Consider the following 9,504-nt stretch of genomic DNA (forward strand, 5'->3'; position numbering starts at 1 on the left):
AATAAAAATGAAAGGAAGGGCCCTTTTGTATGTATAGACTGCAGGACACACTGCTGTAGGATGCTTCTGAGACCAAAAGTCTTAACTGGTATAAAAAGAGATAAAAAGAAATCACAGAGGACATGGCCATCGGAGGCTGCAGAACATGATGGCCCAGGTGCAACTGCTAACTTGGGACATTCCCAGAAAGCTGGCCGTCAGGAATTTTAGCTTGATCCATATAACAGCTCTTGTGCTCCTCTCTAAGGGCTCATCTTCAGCTTGTGATGGAAATAGAGATGCCTGAGCTGGGGCCAGCTCATGCTGCCTCATTTTGCAGCACAGACCAGAAATACTTCCAGTAGAGCAATGCCAGTGAAAGATCACACACAGCAAACCCAACCCCCAGCCTCGGTGCTGCTGGGCTGCGCACAGCGTGTTTAGGAACCCACAGCTATCTCTTCAAAATCAACAGAAGCCCTGGAAAATAGGAATAATTTTCAAAAACTGTGGGTAGGCTCTTAATACTAGTTAGCCAATATTCAGTTTTTTTCTCTTTTAGTTGGGGTACATGTACTAACCAGTGACAGAGTTACTGCACTGGGGTCTGAAATGTGTCTCCATCTCGTGCTGGACTTTTGGGCTTTGTTCTCACTTCATCTGTACACAAAGTACGTGGTGACTTTTTCCTGAGTAAATAAGTAGGGAAGAAGGGGTATAGCTCTGGCAATAAGTCAAGCAGTTTTCTATACATTAGTAAACCAATTTCCTCCCCATTCTGTGACAACTGTGGCAAACAGCCATTGGCCTGATTTTATTTGGGGTTTTTTTGCTACCTCTGGTGGGGAAAGACTCTGCAAAGTAACTTTTTTTTTTTTTTTTACTGTTTTAATAAAACTTTGATAAGGAATGGTTTTGCATGTGATTTTTTCCCATGTTTTCTCTGTACACCTGACCTCTGCCCCTTGTTGGCTGGAACCACTTTTCTGTGAAAGCAGCTGGTGTGCATGGGGGATGTACTCAGCTTGCCCAATTTTTTGTGTAAAGAGGATTGCAAAAATGCTTTTCAATAATAGCATTCAAAGTACAGATGATGAAAGAGAGAGATTATCCCGCTTCTGCCACAGGTTCTCACAGCAACGAGCAGTGGAAAAATCGGTAACGCGGCGGCTACAAACCCCCAAGGACCACATGTGCCACCCCTGCTCTGGGGCGGAGGGACACAGTGTGCCAGCCTGAATGATGCCAAAATGCATGTGGGTGATTGGGCAGCCAGAGAGCTGCCTCAGGTAGCTGAGGCTCCCCCAAAAGGGCACGTGTGGCACATCGATCCCTCCTCACAGGAGGAGAGGTGCCCTGGCTATGCCGGTTGCCCCAGAGCAACCACCCTGGCAGTGCTGCAAAACCTCTGTGGTGGAGGAGGGAGCATCACCAGCCCCATACCTCTTTCTACTTCTCAAGGAACAGTCCCCTTGAGGGAGGTCTGTGCGCTGATGACCCCCTATCTGTGTTCTTCTAATGATTTAATACCCAAATGAGCTTATATTAACACTAGCATGTTGTTCCAGCTTATAATTACATTTGATTGGTTAAGGCTTCTGTTTGCAGGCCCAGAGTGTAGAGATTTCTTTGAATTTTTGTAAGCCTATTTTTTTTCCTTACCCAGTGGAAGATACAGTTTTTAATAGCACTTTAATAATGGTCCATTTAAGCCTGCACATTCACACAGAGTCAAGACCATGTGTCCACTGTGCATACAGGCAAAGGGAACCTCCTACCCTGAGGATCTCAAAATACTTTGTAGTCTAACAGTTATATCAGCAATGTATAATTGATTTTGGGTCCTCCTCTGTGGCGGGTGCTGTGCCTGTGGGGACTGACAGACAATTCTGGACCAAAGCAGCCAGGACAGAGTGAGCCTGCCGTAAGAGGGAAAGTGGACATGAAGAGGAGACATGATTCAACTTCAGCCACACAGCAGATTGGCAACATCTCAAGGACAAGCAGACAGGTTTCTTGACTCCCAGCTCAGTGTGTTACCTATTTGATCATGCTGTTTCTTCATCCTCGGATGAGAGCTACAAGGCAGAGACGCAGGGATGACAGTGCCTGCACAACAACATACCTGTCTCAAAGAGCTGGTGACAGCTTTGTTATCAGAATTTATATATATATTTCATGATACTCTCCTGACCAATGCCTTTATGTCAGGGAGGGATTTTACACTGTCCCAACATTTCCCAGCTGGGTCAGCCACTGAAGTCTTCAAGCTGTTCCCCAGGATGAGCGAGGGAAGCAGCCAGGTGACTGCTGTCTGGGAGATGCCACAATGTTCAGCTCCAAAACATCCTGTTCCCCTCAGTATTGCAAGGTTGCTGCATAAAGCTCAGTGAAGATTTACTCCTGGGGATCTTCTAAGTGAGACCTAGGGAGGCTAATCCTTGCTGGCACTACTGGGATTTTGAAACTCTCATTGCTCTTTTTTGTCCCAGGCCAAACTGTCCCCAGTGCACCATATGCAATAGTTGTTGTCTTCTAGCCTGGAAATTCAAAGCATAGCTGTAAAAAGGCCTGTGGAAGCTGGGATACCCCTATTCCCTGCACAAACTCAGGTTCCCCTTTGTCTTCTCCCTAGCCTCCTTCAAGCCACCTCCATCCCTCCTCCCCTTCCTTTGCTCACAGATTCTTGCCCTTGGTGGGCAAATAGTTGCAAGCAGTAGGACTCTGCTATTTTGGATGTTATTCTGTGTTCCTCTGCAAAGACTGTCTGTGGTGGTCTCCTGCCTCACTCCAGGAGTGGTTTTAATCATATACAGTTTATACAGTTCATTAGTGAGAAACAGACTGGTTCCTTCCCCACTGTGGGGTTTATCGGACTCTTCCATTTTCTGGAGTTGTAGCCACTAAAAGGCAGCTCCCATACAGCCAGCCAGCTACAGGGGCAAACCCGCAACTCTCTTGGGCCAGCAGCAGCAATTTCCACTGCTCCAAATCTAATCCATAATATAAAAAAGGACAGACCCATTCGTGACTTGAGATAAAGGTGTGGCTTTCAGATTCGCTTTAATTTAAAGGGTGCACAACTGACGATAGCAAAATTGTTGGCCATGTTAAACTCCCTCTTGTTTTCAGATCCTGGTAGAAAGAGAGAAAGGTAGAAAGCAGGGAGAAGGCCAGGCAGGGAGACTGAGCCAGGCAGCATCAGGTTAAGGCTGCCCAGGTTGCTAGAGTCATGCAGGATCTCCCTCCTTGGGGCTGCGGTGCAGACCCATCACCTCCTTCAGGACCAGCTCCAGCCATGACACGCAGAAGCGGGAACCAACTTCCCAGCACTGATGTGGAACTATCGGCAGGTCTAAAGTTGGCGAAAGAAGGTGAGTGAGGGGAAGACGGGTCCTAAGCCAGCTGGTTGAAGAACGGCAGGGATGGAGGCAGCTCCCCCTCTCTCGTTAGCCGAAGCTGCCTCCGTGCGGAGTGGCTCCGCATTGCCTGCCGGCACCGCAGCAGTGCCTGCAGTGTTTGGAAATGTTATTACCTTACTGCACTTTGTTAAACCAATAATTCTGAAAGCAAGAGGAGGGAAAACTTACATTTATGCCCAGTGGTGTTTTTTTTACAGGAAATAATGAAAGAGCTTGTAATGGAAGTTTCTGGGGTTTCATTAAGTGGCAAAAATCGATCTTCTTGCAGATCAGAATTTCCTGCTCTTTTGTTTTTACTGGATGACTTTTAAGAAAAGGCTTAAATGTTTGCTGCAGTTTTAGGTTCATTTTATTTTTACTTTGCTTTATTCTTCCACCTTTTCAATGTTAAGTGTAAAATCATGTAATATCATTTTAACTTACTGCTTAAGGGTTAAAGCTGAGGAACAGTAAATTCAGCCCAGGATAGTCCTAGTGAGAAAAGAATTATGATTGCCTTCTGGTCAGGATGCTGAAACACATCCTGATGAAAACCTCTGAAAACCATAAACTCCTTTCCAAAAAGATGTCCCCAAAAATAAGCTCTTACAGCTGTTCTCCCAGGAAAAGTTGAGCTCCTCTAGGGATTGCCTCTGACTCAGGGGGTTAAACACACACTGCAGCTTGGCTCCTCTCCCACACTGCCACTTGGTGTTTCACAGTCCAAAGGAAAAGAATAAAGATAATCTTAAAAGCCCTCTTTTGTTTGTGAAAATGCCCCTCCTCCAAAGTAATGAAGTAATGCAGTGGTGTGTGCTTAGCTCTGACAAAAGCGTGGAACAACAGTTCAGAAAGCCATGCCTGTTTGGCTGGGTAAAGCATTTAGATGCCTGTCTAACCATGACATTTCAGCTGCCAGCACAGATAATGCTGTCATTACTTACCAAAGCACACAAGAAGACGCTTTTCATATTTCTTTCTGGGTTCACAAAAGTGGGGGTAGCCCATCAGGGATGCTGGGCAGAAAGGGGAGAGGTGGAGTGGAGCCACCTTACAGCCCTGGGGTGCTGTAAGCATTGGGGTAACATTGGTAAGGTGGGCTATAGTGGGGGAGCTGCCCCATGGGGTCACCCCCCCTTCAGGGCAATAGCTCAGCACTCACCTCCCCTCAGGCCTGCGGGATCTCTGGCCCATGTCAGCATTCCATAGACAGGCACGGCAGTGGAGAGTGAGGGCAAAGCTGCAGGCGGTGTGAGCACGGATTAGTCCTAAAACCACATTTGGTACTGATGCCTCTTTAGGAGAAGGACCTTTTGTTATTACAGAGCACAGTGAAAGCAGCCAGGCTGTGGCCTCTGGCCTCTCACTACCATGCAAAACAATAATGAACATTGACTGTAATTTTAGGATCCTCCTTTGAAAGAGATTTTGATATCCTGCATTTCCTCCAAGGTATTTTTTTCTTTAATCAGCTCAGGGATTTTCAAAGGACACTTCTTAAAAACCCTTCCCTTGATTTCCAGTGTCCTATTTCTCATTGATCTCCAGCATTTTTCACCAGGCTGTCCACGACATTTTGTAGGTCTGTCCAGTCCTCAAGCCTGGCTTGAAGTCCCTGCACAACCCCTAAAGCCCTGCATGATCTTTCTCAACTCTCCTCCCTCTGCCTCCCTTCTGCCTCTGGAAATGAGGGAGAGGAGGATGCCCCAGCCCCTCTGTAGCAAACGCTAGAAGCACCAGAGAAAGATTATATTACTTTATCACTGGAAGCCAAAGGAAGTGTCCTTACAAAAACAGCCCCAAGCTGGGCTCAATTTCATCTGGTCTCAGTTGTTGTTAGAGCGTTGTTAGAGCAATATAACATCTCCCCAGTTAGCAAAGATGTGTTCAGAAGCATGTGCAAAGCCTGCCAGGCTGCAAGCCACCAAGTAAAAGTCCGTATTCTGCATTGAGTCAAAGTAATGGAAAGTATAAGAAACAGTATTGTTTCATGTGACTGTGACTGTGGCATTTGGATTCAAATCAATGCAAGGTTCAGAGGGTGCCAAGCAATATGAAATGAGACTAATCTCAGAGACAGAAGAAAGACATTTTATATAACTCGATACAAATTTAGAGGAGGAAGGACAGAGATCTCCTGAGCTTCACGGATGGTACCTCAGTCCACATAACAACATCTACCCTTAAATCTTTGCAAATATAAGGAGAGCTATAAAGGGACCAAGACAAAACCAGTCATGTCTCTCAAACCCCTGGAGAAAGACACAGAATGAAATAATGTAGCCTAAACCAGTCCCTTAGAGAAGGCCAGATGACACTGAAGGGGCTTAGCCAGCAGGCAACAAGCACCGGAGAACGTGGGATCAGTCAGGTCAAAGGCTACAGATAAACCCTCCAACATTAAACTAATGACAGAGCATGAGGTTTAATGACAACAGGGTTATGAAAGACTTAATCAGGTTTCTGTGATTTGAAGAACCAACTTTAAATCCTGAATGCTCAGGGTCCACCTGATGGTAATGGGGAAGGAATTACATAAGTGTGTCTCAGAAAAGCACATGCCAGATGCTGACCAACAGGGCATAAAAGTCAGAGCTGTAGCAAGATGCTAAACAAGGAGACCAAGGAGAAGTGGAAATCATAGTATTCTAAATCAGGCCTTTCGGGTTCCTTTTATGTCGCCTTCTACACCATGAATTACAGCTGGAGAGAGAGGGAATAAGAGTCCCTCTTAGATTAAAAAGCAGTTAAAACCACAGAAAATCAAATCAGACTTTCTGCCTTATTGATGAAAACGAGAAGATCCAACGAAGTCTGACCTGGCAGCAGACAGAAATGACTCTGTTCCTGTTCCTATCATCTGTAAGCAGGCCTGAGTCTCTGCTTTTGGCAGAGGATGCTCACCCTCTGCCAGAGCCACCACTTCATCAGCACAACGCCCACCCAGCCCCCATGTCGTGGGATGAGCAGTGGGGCTAGGCAGGAGGGCGAGGGATGCGGGCAGCTGCAATTGCACTGCAAGTTCACACTCTCTGTGTGCTTTGAAGCCATGGTTGAAAGTAACAGGGAAAACTCCCAGTGTTTCAGGAACAGGCATTTAATGATGGTGCCTGGAAGAAAACAATGTTCAGCTTTAACACACATTGCCAGCCTGTGCATCACTCGTGCTGCTACTGTCACCTTGAAATCTTGCCTGGTGATGTGGCTCATAGAGAGATCTCTGCAGAATGCAGTGACCTAATGGTGTCCAGAGGTGGCCTGTTGGGAATTAACTGCATTCGATCTGGCATCTATCTCTCTGCTGGCAGTGCCTTCACATGCTGGCAGGCACCCACTTCACAGCCGAGCACAGATCTGCCCTTGTACCCCTGCTGGGAGAGGGCCAATGCACTGAAAACCTACTGTCCCCAAGACAGTGTAATCGTGGAGGAAGGACTTTATTAGTCAGGGCTCTCTTGTAGTAGTTTAATGTCACAATATGTCTGTTGCAATAGCATGTTAAATTATAATGTACACAGCCTGGTGTCACAGGGTCTTATCGTCTGTGTTCACCTACTGTTCCAGGGAGTGTTAAAAATCTACTCCACTTTTACTCAGAGGACCAGCATGTCTAAGGAGCAAAGCTGCTCTAGGTCAGCAGTTCAAATCTTGCCTGCCATTCTCCTGAGCTAATAGCAACATCTTGCTGGTGTCTGTCCATAACAGAGTATCACAGGACCTGTGTTTCACTTTCCTCCCACCTGCAACAGTCCCTGAGTATCTGCAGAGAACACCAAGTGGCAGCTATAAGAAGAGTTGTCTTAGGGGAGAAACGCACTTCTCACTGCTTTCAAAAGGGGATTTCATGGTAAAAGAGCAAAACTGCTTGAAGTCCCTTTCCTTATAAAACACTTGAGGGGGGTAAGTACATAAGTGTTGTTTATATGTCTCTGCCCTTCCAGACCAGAGTTCCTAAGGTATGAGCCCAGAATTCTTAACATGTGACTGGCAAAGTGTTGTATTTTAATGAGAAGTGAGACATTTTATTAGCATTTTCTGCTCATTCCTCTTTTTGCCACCTGCCCTTCCCAGGCACCACCCCTCCTGGCCACTTTCAGTGCCTTGACACCAAAGCTGAGATCTCAGAGATACAAAGTTTCCCTGCAGTGCCATGTCATAAAACAGCAGGGTGAGGAGAGGGAAAGGCTGTCCCTGCCCACAGGGAGAAAGACTGCAGTGTGGAAACATCCCTTATTACACACCAGAGCATTCACATAAGAGAGAAATGGCATGAATTCCCCTGCAGCAGGCTGAGCACCCATAGACCTCAGCCCACACATTTTTGTATGCAACTGAACTCTTGTGCTGGTTTTGGCTGGGGCATGACAACATGAAAAGCAGAAATTCCCTGAAGCGATATATGTTTACTGTCCTTGGGCCGTAGCAGGTGTGGAGGCTGCATGTCTAGGATGCTGAACACCTCCTTTCCCAGTCAGCACATTCTTCTGTGCATGAGAGGTGCTGTGGATAAAGTAAGTTCCCGGTTTTGCCACTGGCTGAATGTGGGATGTTGGATACATTGTGCTCCTGGGCTTGTGTAGGCACTTAAATGCCTTTCGCCTGCCTTAGCTGCTTCGCTGGGATCCCTCTCACTTGACTGTATGTATTTAATAGTTGGGTATCTACCCTAAGCTAGTCCATGAGGGTCCATCTACAAGCAACTGAAAAACACAGTCATCTCCACCAGGATCTTATGGATGAATAGACAGTGAATCACTTTCTGGAGGTACCCATCTTAAGTACTGACTGTAGAAAAAACTGAGGTGAGTAGCTTGGACTCTATTCTGCAGACCTAAAGTTCAGTCAAATGACGGTCACATTTGGAGCACCAGGCCTGCCTCTTCTCACACATTTGGACAGCATTCATACATTTGGACAATGGGAACTTGATCTCAGCAGGGAGCCTACAGACATCAACAATGGATGCAATTACGGGGAATAAACATGGGAATATATGCTCTGAAAAAAAAAGCTTTCCTCACAGCACTGCTGTGAAAAATAGAAGAACAGAAAGGAACTAATTCTGCTTCACTTAATTGCTCTCCATAAATCATCTCTTGTCAGCAAGCTTGACTGGTCCACCAAAGGGCCAATTAAAACAAAGGGAGGCTGAGAGCTGTGCCGAGCGCTGTTTGTACTCAGGGCTGTGTTTTATATTACAGGAACTGTAATTCTTTCCAAGAAGGTGGCATCTCTTCCCTTTCCAAGCAGAGAGGAATATCCATGCCCTCCTGGTTTTGAGCCTTGCTGTTATTCTTTCAGAGCATCCACGGTGCATTGACTGGCATCCTCTCCAGCACAGTGCTTTACTGTCCAACATGAGATACAATTCTGCAGGTAAAAGCTGGGTAGCAGAAGAAGCACAGCGACAGACGAACAAGGTCATGAAACCCAGAAATCAGCAGCAAGTCTGTATGTATTTGTTTTTAAAGTCCCATGTCACAATGTACACAGAACTCCTTCCATGCACAGCCCATTAAAATCCCTCCTCGGGGTAACATTTTCTGACACTTTTCCCTGGGTTTCCCAGAACACATTCTGCTCCAAGCGCTCCTCACTAGCTACCACCACCCCTCCTGCGCACACCCAGCCCTTGCCCCGCCACCAGACCCTGCCAGCAGAGCAGCCCTGGCCATGACCACCTCTCGACCCTGCTGTCCCTCCTGCATGTCACCCGACGGGGACAACACCTGCCCGCCAAGATGGCCCTGCCACTGATAATGCCAGGCTGCTCTCCCACCTGTGAGAAACAGGGCGAAACCCCACAGCGGCTACACCCCGCCGCGTGGCTCCGGCTTCTCTCCCAGGGCTCGCTGCCACCGCTTCAAGGGCTCTGGCTGGGTGCTGCGTGCCTCGAAGCCATCCCGGGCTGGGTGACAACATCCCACCCTGCCCGTGCCCGGGGTGGGGAGCGGAGCCAGGCCCCCTGCACGCCCTTCCCCACGGGCAGGCGGGCACAGTGGCTCTGCCCCAGGGGAGGACAGGGCACCACCTGGCCGCTCCCACTCCCGGCGTGGCTGGGGCCAGCCGCTTTCCTCCCCTGTTTGCTTTCAGGGTGTTTTTCTTTGCTGCTGTTCAGAGCAGC

The sequence above is a fragment of the Tyto alba genome, unplaced genomic scaffold (genome assembly GCF_018691265.1).
Source record: "Tyto alba isolate M040663 unplaced genomic scaffold, T.alba_DEE_v4.0 Super-Scaffold_22, whole genome shotgun sequence".
NCBI lineage: Eukaryota > Metazoa > Chordata > Aves > Strigiformes > Tytonidae > Tyto > Tyto alba.